Here is a 12744-nt window from a genome sequence, read left to right on the forward strand (position 1 = left end):
ATGAGGGAGGCAGAGGAGTCAAGCGTGACTCAGCCTTTGAACTTACGTGACTAAGTTTATAAAGCTGCTCTTTGGAAGTTTTTCTTCACAACTCCTTTCCAGGGTTTCTCTCTATTTCAGTTTCCTAAAGACCACCCAGCGTAAGAACCTTCTATTCGTATCCACCTACAGACTTCTTGCAACACACTGAACAAGCTTTTGGCATTTTTTCCAGCCATACAATGGTTTGGGACAAAATGTCCCATCGGATCCCTAGAATGATGGTGGAGTTCTTCCATCTTTGTCTCATGTCTCTAAACGTCTGTTCAATTCTACCAAAACTTCAGTTCCCCAGGTCACTTACAGAATGAATTGTTCCATGTAAGCAAAGTTTTCAAGTAGCTGAGAACTAATCTTTTATGTGTGCAAAAAAATTTATTGAAAATATTACCCTGCTTTTGAGGACATATTTTAATGCCTTAGTTTTCACACTTTCTTAAAGCAGTGGGACCTTTCTAACAAAAAGAATTATAGGATCTTAATATATAAAACATAATAGAGTTCCTTTAAAGAAGTAAGGAGCAGGCCAAGCCCCTGGCATTTGCTTTCTGATTTCTGCATAATTTATTTCCTCAGAGTCTTCCATACACACCTTGGACCCTGTCAAACAGTTTGAACTTCTTTGTTTTAAAATGAGCTTATTCTGTGCTGATTTCTTAAACAGAAGAATCAAGTGTAATTTTTTTCTGACTGGAGGCTTTGTCATTGGTATCATTATCATGGTATGATTGAGCTGGTACAGATATCTTTCACTGTAAGTGATAGAAATCCAGCTGTAATACCAGCAAAATGATGAATTTATTGGCACATATAACTGGGAAGTTTTGAGTGATGATAGAGATACCAGGTCTGGTTGTATCCAGGTGTTAAAATGTCTTCATCAGGGTTCATCCTCTCTCTTTATCTGTTAATTTCAAATTCTTTCTAAATGTGTAAGGGAGCGCTATATTTGCTGCATACAAGAAAATTTTGGCAGTCTCAGGTAAAATCTTTATTGGTCTTGGAACAGAAAACCTCTATATAGCATTTCTTGTGGAAGATCTCTTTAGTTACTCTGCCTGGTTCAAGGCCATTGAGATTGACAAATGCTCTAGAATCCCATAGGATGGGCTAGCTATGAAATGGATGCTGTACAGACAATGGCAATGTAAGTCTACCACTGTGCTGCAGTCTCTTTTAAAAAAATACTGAATTTGTACTGGGACCTATGGCAGAGACCAAGGATGAAACAGAAAAACACCCAGAATTGAGCAATAAAGGCATCTGTGTAAACCACAGACTAATGTTAATATAAAGTGAAGAGTTGTGTCTGAGAGGAACTGTCCTGGAAGAAATGCTTTGGACTGAATAAATGAACAGTTAACTGCGCTGGAGGAAATCAGGAACGGCTTCATGCAGGAGGTGATATCCAATAGCATTTGCGTGGGGGAGGAGAAAGGTGATCTCAGGTGGAAGGATCAGAGCATGGAAAAGTTTTCAAGAGGTTGGGGCGGTCAGAGGTGAAAAGCTGGGGCTATAGACTTGTCAGTAGAAGTCACTCTCTTCCCTCACTTTATCCATACACCCCTTCCCCCTTCACCCCTTGCTGGTTCTCCCACCTGTTCCCAAGAGTGGTAGTACTGTCTCAAAAGCTGGAGAGATGGCATGTACGTCCATGGCTATGTCCAGCCTCTCCTCCCCCAGACTGCAGACCTGCTCCTGCTCTCATCTCCTCCATCCTCAGGGCAACACCACATGCTGCTTCAGTTACCACCTACCCAACCAAGACATTCAGCTCGTTCTTCTGCTCTCCATCTCTTCTTTCATGTGTTCCATTTGTCCTCTGGTTGCTTCCGCACTTTTCAACCTTCTTATGTTAAGAAAGATCACCAGTTTTAGAGACCATCAGCCAATCAGAACATTTCTCTTTACTCCAGTGAATTTTTGAAACCTGGGCTCCCCATTACAATAACCTGGAACACTTGTAAAAATTTCCTAACGTGCAGGCCCCACCTCTAGAGGCTGTGATTCAGTAGGTCAGGTGGAGCCTGATGGTCAGTAATTTGTGAAGTTCCCAAGGTGACTCTAATATGCAGTTTGGGAACCACTGCTTCACTCAATATGTAGAATGCCTCATGCACTCACAGGGGCTTTAGAACCTTCTCATAGAAGCCTGTCTGTGACTCCCTTGCCCAAAGATCCTGCCACAGCAGAAGCCTGGTGCCTTGATGGTCACAAAGACTTTGCTATAGTCAGATTTTAATGAGATAGTCCCAGGCTTGTTACACTGTTGTCTTGTTCATAAAAAAATTATGTTTTAGCCTTCCGGACATGTAATTTTGCAAATCAGTGTCAGGTACAGAAAAGATCCTGTCACTTGAGAGCAAGGCATTCAGTAATTTTAAAGGTCAAAGACCCACGTAGAAATTAGCTTTCAGCTATTGAAATACATTGACTTACACACAACAGAAAATGTGGTCTCAGGGCACACTGGCTATTTACACATCTATAAATTAGTCCATTAGTTGTGTGGATCCTGATATCTCAAGTACTCAGTGATGATCCCGGTAGTATGGTGAGAAACACTCATAGATGAAGAAAGGGGCTCTGTTTAAAGGCTATTGTAATAATAGCTCTCACGGATGGAGCACCTGCCTTACGATAGGCACTGCAGTGCATGGTGTTTACCTCAGATCCTCACAACAGCCCTGCAAGCAGGAAACTCAGGCTCATTTGAAAAAGGGAATTTACCTAGAATAATACATTTACAAGTGCAAGAACTAAGCTTCCATGCCAGGCTGATATCGACCAGGATTCTTGACTTTCCCGAATCCATAGAAACTAGAATCCACGCTAGAAATTCAGGCAAGGCTTTACTGGGGCCCCTGCTGCAGCAGGCGGCGGGGAGTGAGAACAGGTGACGGGTTCCTTGCTCACTTGCTCCCTGACAAGGGGGTGGGGAGCTTCTTTTTTATATGTGGTGAGGGAAGGGGCGTGTCCAGGGATTGGGCCCAAGGGGTGACTTAGGTGTTTTGCCTACCTCTAGGGCTTCCATCAATAACCTCAGACATGCAGATGACACCACCCTTATGGCAGAAAGTGAAGAGGAACTAAAGAGCCTCTTGATGAAAGCGAAAGAGGAGAGTGAAAAAGTTGGCTTAAAGCTCAACGTTCAGAAAACTAATATCATGGCATCTGGTCCCATCACTTCATGGGAAATAGATGGGGAAACAGTGGAAACAGTGTCAGACTTTATTTTTCTGGGCTCCCAAATCACTGCTGATGGTGATTGCAGCCATGAAATTAAAAGACGCTTACTCCTTGGAAGGAAAGTTATGACCAACCTAGATAGCATATTAAAAAGCAGAGACATTACTTTGTCAACAAAGGTCCATCTAGTCAAGGCTATAGTTTTTTCAGTAGTCATGTATGGATGTGAGAGTTGGACTGTGAAGAAAGCTGAGTGCCGAAGAATTGATGCTTTTGAACTGTGGTGTTGGAGAAGACTCTTGAGAGTCCCTTGGACTGCAAGGAGATCCAACTAGTCCATCCTAAAAGAGATCAATCCTGGGTGTTCATTGGAAGGACTGATGTTGAAGCTGAAACTCCAATACTTTGGTCACCTCATGTGAAGAGTTGACTCATTGGAAAAGACCCTGATGCTGGGAAGGATTGGGGGCAGGAGGAGAAGGGGACGACAGAAGATGAGATGGCTGGGTGTCATCACTGACTCGATGGACATGAGTTTGGGTAGACTCCAGGAGTTGGTGATGGACAGGGTGTCCTGGCGTGCTGCGATTCATGGGGTTGCAAAGAGTCGGACATGACTGAGCGACTGAACTGAACTGAGGGCTTCCCTGGTGGCTCAGACATTAAAGAATCTGCCTGCAATGTGGGAGACCCAGTTTCGATCTCTGGGTCGAGATGATCCCCTGGAGAAGGAAATGGCTACCCACTGCAGTATTCTTGCCTGGAGAATTCCATGGACAGAGGAGCCTGGTGGGCTATAGTCCATGGGGTCACAAAGAGTCACTTATGACTGAGCAACTAACATGTTCACTTTTCACTGGTGGTGGTGAGTGCAGAGGGCATGCTCATTACTCTGCTTTTGCACCTGATACACAGTTTTTGTTCCTGACTTTTCAAAAGTGGCAGTTGGGAATTTTGGTCATTCTATAGCTTTTGTCCATAATTTGCCCCAGCTGTGCATGCACCCAGTTATTTTTAGCTCCATAAAGTTTTTCGTATTTTGTTGCTTGAGAGGTTTGCCCAGGTGCAAGCATTACAGCACTGCACAAAAGGGTGCCAGGTCCCAGCCTATCTCAAGACTATCTGAGCAAAAAAAAAAGCTACCATCTCTTGTACCACGTGTTCTGATCAGTTCCTGATAGTCAATGACAGCAGTGTGCCGGGCATGTGCTGTGTGTGACCCGGGAGCAGGGTTGCTCCCAGTGCCGAGAATCTGTCCCCAGAACCCTCGCCCACACTGTGTATTATTTTTTTAAAGAGTATTGTTGATTTGACAAGTGGAATATGATAGCTCACGCTAATTTTTTTTTTCAGATGTTGGTTCTGACCAGTTTGCTTAATTTTGAACAATCTGACTCCAATGCATTTTATCGGGAGAAATTCAGAGGACATGATGGGTTGGTTTGTTTCTCTGAGCTGTTAACTGGGGAAGGGGAAGAGAATTGCAAGCTTCTGAGCACTGACTTTCATATTTATCAACATACCAGTCATTAAGGTAGAGAAGTAGAAATTTCCAGTCACCTTAACCAAAAGATTACAAAGCATGTTTTGCTTTTTTCTTTCAGTTGGCCGAAAATTATGTCTCCTAACTGTTTTGCATTTGGGAGTAAAACTGAGCTCGCTAGCAAAATGTCTGTTTTGATAAATCGGGAACAAAAAGACCAAAACTAATGGCTTCCACAGTGGAAGGTGCCCTGGGAAATATAATATAGAATAGTGGAATCGGGAGCTTGTTTACCATGATTCTGTGTATCCATCTGATGGGGAGTATAAATAGTTTTCTTTGCACAAAGGGACCCAGGGAATAGTGAATCAGGGAATAATTGACTTGTCTTGGTATGTTTGTGAATGTGCATTTTTATCTGATGGCAAATATGCTGTTGGCCTTTGAGTCAGTCACTCACCATAAAATTTCCTCAGCATCACATGCACTAAGATAACATGCCCATCCACCTCTCCCCAGCTCCCAAAGAAAACATTTGAAATTAGCATTAATCAGCCAGTGTTGCATTTGGGGCCCTACGTGAAAGCCACCTACTGCAGCTGACTGCCATTCAGCAGGCAAGAAGTGATTTGCAATATAATTTAAATGAAGAGTTGGTTTCCTTTCCCGTTTAGAACACACCAGTATGGAAAACTGACTGTCAGCCATTCTGGTGATGTGCATCAACTTGGCTATTCACTCAGAAAATGAAGTTTCCTGAGACACCGGCACATTTAATTTATTTTTTTTCGCTGTGAAGTTAACTTCAGCTTGTTAAATACAATGACGATCCAAACCACCGAAAAACCAACACCATTAATTTTAATGCTCATAATGTAATGGAAAGAGATTATATTCATTTGGGACTTTTTTCCTTTTAATAGAATGTTTACTTGCCCCTTTCCTTATGAGTTAATTATTATTTTCCTTCCGTAATGCTCTGCTTATATCTGAGCAGCCAGTGTGTCTGTTAATGTCTTTTTTTTTTTCTTTTTAAATAAATTTATTTATTTTAGTTGGGGGCTAATTACTTTACAATATTGTAGTAGTTTTTGCCATACATTGACATGAATCAGCCATGGGTTTACATGTGTTCCCCATCCTGGACCCCCCTCCCACCTCCCTCCCCATCCCATCCCTCTAGGTCATCCCATTGCCCCAGCCCTGAGCATTTGTCTCATGCATCAAACATGGAATGGTGTTCTGTTTCACATATGATAATATACATGTTTCAATGCTATTCTCCCAGAACGTCCCACCCTCACCTTCTCCCTCAGAGTCCATAAGACCGTTCTATGCATCTGTGTCTCTTATTCTGTCTCGCATATAGGGTTATCGTTACCATCTTTCAAATTCCATATATATGCATTAGTATACTGTATTGGTGTTTTTCTTTCTGGCTTACTTCACTCTGTATAATGGGCTCCAGTTTCATCCATCTCAATAGAACCGATTCAAATGTTTTTTTTTTTTTTTAATGGCTGAGTAATATTCCATTGTGTATATGTACCACAGCTTCCTTATCCATTCGTCTGCTGATGGACATCTAGGTTGCTTCCATGTCCTGGCTATTGTAAACAGTGCTGTGTTGAACTTTGGGGTACACGTGTCTCTTTCAATTCTGATTTCCTTGGTGTGTATGCCCAGCAGTGGGATTGCTGGGTCATATGGCAGTTCTATTCCCAGTTTTTTAAGGAATCTCCACACTGTTCTCCATAGTGGCTGTACTAGTTTGCATTCCCACCAACAGTGTAAGAGGGTTCCCTTTTCTCCACACCCTCTCCAGCATTTATTGCTTGTAGACTTTTGGATAGCAGCCATTCTGACTGGTGTGAAATGGTGCCTCATTGTGGTTTTGATTTGCATTTCTCTAATAATGAGTGATGTTGAGCATCTTTTCATGTGTTTGTTAGCCATCTGTATGTCTTCTTTGGAGAAATGTCTGTTTAGTTCTTTGGCCCATTTTTTGATTGTGTCGTTTATTTTTCTGGAATTCAGCTGCAGGAGTTGCTTGTATATTTTTGAGATTAATTGTTTGTCTGTTGTTTCATTTGCTATTATTTTCTCCCATTCTGAAGGCTGTCTTTTCACCTTGCTTATAGTTTCCTTTGTTGTGCAAAAGCTTTTAATTTTAATTAGGTCCCATTTGTTTATTTTTGCTTTTATTTCCAATATTCTGGGAGGTGGGTCATGGAGGATCCTGCTGTGATTTATGTCAGAGAGTGTTTTGCCTATGTTTTCCTCTAGGAGTTTTATAGTTTCTGGTCTTACGTTAGATCTTTAATCCATTTTGAGTTTTTTTTGTGTGTATGGTGTTAGAAAGTGTTCTAGTTTCATTCTTTTACAAGTAGTTGACCAGTTTTCCCAGCACCACTTGTTAAAGAGATTGTCTTTTCTCCATTGTATATTCTTGCCTCCTTTGTCGAAGATAAGGTGTCCATAGGTGCATGGGTTTATCTCTGGGCTTTCTATTTTGTTCCATTGATCTATATTTCTATCTTTGTGCCAGTACCATACTGTCTTGATGACTGTGGCTTTGTAGTAGAGCCTGAAGTCAGGCAGGGTGATTCCTCCAGTTCCATTCTTCTTTCTCAAGATTGCTTTGGCTATTTGAGGTTTCTTATATTTCCATACAAATTGTGAAATGATTTGTACTAGTTCTGTGAAAAATACCATTGGTAGCTTGATAGGGATTGCATTGAATCTATAGATTGCTTTGGGTAGTATACTCATTTTCACTATATTAATTCTTCCAATCCATGAACACAGTATATTTCTCCATCTATTTGTGTCCTCTTTGATTTCTTTCATCAGTGTTTTATAGTTGTCTATATATAAGTCTTTTGTTTCTTTAGGTAGGTATATTCCTAAGTATTTTATTCTTTTTGTTGCAATGGTGAATGGTATTGTTTCCTTAATTTCTCTTTCTGTTTTCTCATTATTGGAGTATAGGAATGCAAGGGATTTCTGTGTGTTAATTTTATATCCTGCAACTTTACTATATTCATTGATTAGCTCTAGTAATTTTCTGGTAGAATCTTCAGGGTTTTCTATGTAGAGGATCATGTTGTCTGCAGACAGTGAGAGTTTTACTTCTTCTTTTCCTATCTGTATTCCTTTTATTTCTTTTTCTGCTCTGATTGCTGTGGCCAAAACTTCCAAAACTATGTTGAATAGTAGTGGTGAAGTGGGCATCCTTGCCTTGTTCCTGACTTTAGGGGAAATGCTTTCAATTTTTCACCATTGAGGATAATGTTTGCTGTGGGTTTGTCATATATAGCTTTTATTATGTTGAGGTATGTTCCTTCTATTCCCACTTTCTGGAGGGTTTTTATCATAAATGGATGTTGAATTTTGTCAAAGGCTTTTTCTGCATCTATTGAAATAATCATATGGTTTTTATCTTCCAATTTGTTAATGCGGTGTATTACATTGATTGATTTGCGGATGTTAAAGAAACCTTGCATTCCTGGGATAAAGCCCACTTGGTCATGATGTATGATCTTTGTAATATGATGTTGGATTCTGTTTGCTAGAATTTTCTTAAGGATTTTTGCATCTAAGTTCATCAGTGATATTGGCCTGTAGTTTTCTTTTTTTGTGGCATCTTTGTCTGGTTTCGGAATTAGGGTGATGGTGGCCTCATAGAATGAGTTTGGAAGTTTACCATCTTCTGCAATTTTCTGGAAGAGTTTGAGTAGGATAGGTGTTAGCTCTTCTCTAAATTTTTGGTAGAATTCCGCTGTGAAGCCGTCTGGTCCTGGGCTTTTGTTTGCTGGAAGATTTCTGATTACAGTTTTGATTTCCGTGCTTGTGATGGGTCTGTTAAGGTCTATTTCTTCCTGGTTCAGTTTTGGAAAGTTATACTTTTCTAAGAATTTGTCCATTTCTTCCAAGTTGTCCATTTTATTGGCATATAGCTGTTGGTAGTAGTCTCTTATGATCCTTTGTATTTCTGTGGAGTCTGTTGTGATCTCTCCATTTTCATTTCTAATTTTGTTGATCTGATTCTTCTCCCTTTGTTTCTTGATGAGTCTGGCTAATGGCTTGTCAATTTTGTTTATCTTCTCAAAAAAACAGCTTTTAGTTTTGTTGATTTTTGCTATGGTCTCTTTTGTTTCTTTTGCATTTATTTCTGCCTTAATTTTTAAGATTTCTTTCCTTCTACTGACCCTGGGGTTCTTCATTTCTTCCTTCTCTAGTTGCTTTAGGTGTAGAGGTAGTTTATTTATTTGATTTTTTTCTTGTTTCTTGAGGTGTGCCTGTATTGCTATGAACCTTCCCCTTAGCATTGCTTTTACAGTGTCCCATAGGTTTTGGGTTGTTGTGTTTTCATTTTCATTCATTTCTATGCATAATTTGATTTCTTTTTTGATTTCTTCTGTGATTTGTTGGTTATTCAGAAGCGTGTTGTTTAGCCTCCATATGTTGGAATTTTTAATAGTTTTTTTCCTGTAATTGAGGTCTAATCTTACTGCATTGTGGTCAGAGAAGATGGCTGGGATGATTTCAATTTTTTGGAATTTACCAAGGCTAGATTTATGGCCCAGGATGTGATCTATCCTGGAGAAAGTTCCATGTGCACTTGAGAAAAAGGTGAAATTGATAATGTCTTGAGTTTATAAATTGCTGGTGAATCTGTCATTTTGCTGTGTCTGTCACTAAAACATCAATAGCTTGGCCGTGTGGTGAGCAAAGATGTGGCAGATAGGAATGCAATGGGTCCCTTACAGAATTTTCTCATCTATTTTTGTAAAACATTTAATTTTAGCAGTTTCTGTTCTATGCTTTGATAGGGAGATTGAGTGACTTTTCAGTGAATTATATAGTAGTGAGTTAAGAATTGGTAACTTTCCCTTGTTTATCGTTCAGGTTTGTTTGTTCATCTTAATTTTTTTTTTTAACTTTTTTGAATTAAAACTTTAAAAATTTTTATGAGATATAGTTGATTTACAATGTTGTGTTAGTTTCAAGCATATAAAAAAGTGATTCAGTTATACATATATATTCTTTTTTAGGTTCTATTCCATTATAGGTTATTATAAGTTACTGACTATAGTTGCCTGTGCTATACAATAGGTTGGTCATCTCATTTATGTATAGTAGTATATATATTTTAATCCCAAACTCCTAATTTGTACCCTCCTTCCTCTTTGGTAACCACAAGTTTGTTTTCTATGTCTGTGAGTGTATTTGTGTTTTGTAAATACTTTTTAAATATTTTTAAAATCTATTTCTTCATTTAATAGACACTTAAAGAGCAGTTAGTTATGCAGGTAGTGTGCTAAGTATTAGGGATTAAAAATAACTAAGGCATCGTCCACATCTTCTGGGAGCTCATAGTTCTGAACGGGACTGATAACAAGAAACTGGGTGAGTGGTGCAGGTGAGCCGGAATATGGTTATGGAGGGAGCTCTCTCTCTGCAGAGGGGACCATTAAAGAAGGCTTTACAGAGCAGAAGATGCTAGAGCAAGATCCCAGAGACCTGGGCTTTGAGTTCTTCAGGTTGGCAGTGCAATGATGGTGAGGGTGGGAAAAGACAGCACAGACAGAGGGAATAGCAAATTGAATTCGAAGGTGTGATGGACAGGAGCCTTTTGTTAGAAACCAACTACATGCTATTTAAATAGTAATAATAGGAGCTGATATTTAAGTGCTCAGCACATGACACACACTGTTTGAAATTCTTGCATGTGCAAACTCAAGCCTCATAATGACTCTTTGAAGTTGGATTTATCAGCATCTCCTTACAAATCCAAATCAGTGCCTGGAGAGATTTGGTAATTTGCTAAACATCACACAGCTGATAGGATCAGTACCTACACTGGAGCTGATGTTCTTTGACTCCAAAGTCTACAAGGATTATGCTCATGGCCTCTTTGCCCTTTAGAGCCTTCAGTCCAGCTATGCTGATAAGACACTTAATAGTGACTGGCATTCAGGACTAAGGGGAAATAATAACAGTACCTATCACCTGTGGAGAGGATTAAGTGAGATATAGAATGTGTTTAGAACAATGCCGGATACATAGCATAGCATTTTTAAACTGGTATTATGATGACTAATTTCCTAAAAGTCATGGAGCTCAGCAAATAGAAATTCGATAGTACTTAGGAGTTAAACCCCTTAGGGGTAGTTTATTGCAGGGGTTATTATTCAAGACAGTGACGAGTTGGTAGCATTTGATACACACCTAAATGGCTTCATGGTAGAATTCCTATAGGTAGGACTTGGAGACAGGGATGCATTTCAGTAAGAGAGAGCAGAATGCAGAAATGCAAGCAGACTTGAAAATTCCATCATGATTGAGAAAAGTGAATAAACCAATTTGATGAGAGCAGAAGGTCTTTAAAGAGAAACAGGAAGAATAAAATCAAACATGTAGTTAGAAATTGCTTATAACTAGTGATATTTATCAATTGTTTGATACTGTTTATCTTTTACATTATTTAGTCATCATACACATTTTCCTGGGATTATAGACTCAGTGTTTTCATTTGAAGAAAATGAGGTTCAGAGAAGCAAGTTATATAATAATTTGCTTTACCATCATCCATCTAAAAAGTAGTAGAACTTGAAATTGAACCCAGGTCTATGTTACTTTCAGTACCATGCTTCTTCGACCACACCATGCTTTCATTTTTGTAGCTCTGACCTTTCTACATATCATGAACATTGAAAGAATAATTTTTTTGGTGAAAAGAGCAGGGGGAAAAAGTAAGAAAATGTATCATGTTGTTCTTAGAGTTTTGCTTATCAACCACTATAGCCCAATATTTTCCCACTTAATAGCCTGTGTATACTTCTGTTGAGAGGGAAAGAATTGATCTCCCTGATTCCCTGGACACACACCCTCCCTCTTGTTTCCTATCTGTGTGTACCTGTTACAACAAGTACCATAGATAACACCCCACCTCCTAGAATAAGAGCTAATATTTTGGTATTGAAGAAATGCCAGGTACCAGGGCTAGAACCCCAGTTCCACCCTTCATAGCTGTGGTCAAGAACAAGATTCTTATGCTCCCTAAGTTTGTTTCCTTATCTGTTTCATGACAATAGTAATGGTTCCTATGTCAGTGGGTTACTACTACAAATAAATGGATTATTCCATATAAAGACTAAAAGTGGGCTTAAAATACTACAATTGTTCATTAAATAGTAGCATTATCATTGTCATTGAAAGTGAATGAGTGTTAATAACTCAGTCTTGTCCAACTCTTTGCAACCCCATGGACTGTAGCCTGTTAGGCTCCTCTGTCCATAGAATTCTCCAGGCAAGAATACTGGAGTGGGTAGTCATTCCCTTCTCCGGGAGATCTTCCCGACCCCAAGGATCAAACCTGGGTCTCCTGCACTGCAGACGAATTCTTTACTGTATGAGCCACCAGGGAATTCCTATTGTTGTAATTATTATGCCTTATATCTTGTGTCTCTCCCCCAAAATAGTGTGACCAGCTCTGTTGGGGAGGACATGAGAAAGTTGTGATTTCATACTTTGCTGAAGAGAGTGTAAAACTGCATAGTCATTGTAGATGGTATTTTGACAATGCCTATCAAAATTTATAAGCATCTTTTTTTACCCAGTAATTCTACTTCTAGGCATTTATCGTAGAGATAGATTCATACAGTGAAAAATGTAGAATTTGAACCTATTGAATTTTAGCCTGCATATAACCTAGTCCAAATTTTTAGAATACAGATTGATGAATGCATTATGTTTTCTTTGTACCCACGTACCCACAACATTATCTGGGGGCTTCCCAGGTGGCTTAGCAGTAAAGAATCCACCTGCCAATGCAGGAGATGTGGGTTTGATCCCTGGGTTGGGAAGATGCCCTGGAGGAGGAAATGGCAACCCACTCCAGTATTCTTGCCTGGAGAATCCCAGGGACAGAGGAGCCTGAAGGGCTATAGTCCATGGGGCCACAAAGAGTTGGACACAACTGAGCAACTGAACACAACACAACAACAAGACCGCTTAGTCTGACATAA

At 39.6% G+C, this 12744-nt stretch overlaps 1 long non-coding RNA gene across 1 annotated transcript in view; it reads left to right on the forward strand.

The window, feature by feature from the left end:
• Positions 1–12744, forward strand: part of LOC145505055 (uncharacterized) — a 122982-nt gene that overhangs the window by 106322 nt on the left and 3916 nt on the right. The gene's annotated exons all lie outside the window — the stretch shown is intronic.

Source organism: Giraffa tippelskirchi, chromosome 5, assembly GCF_054371585.1.
Source record: "Giraffa tippelskirchi isolate mGirTip1 chromosome 5, T2T-mGirTip1v1.2.pri, whole genome shotgun sequence".
In the NCBI taxonomy this organism is placed as follows: Eukaryota; Metazoa; Chordata; class Mammalia; order Artiodactyla; family Giraffidae; genus Giraffa; species Giraffa tippelskirchi.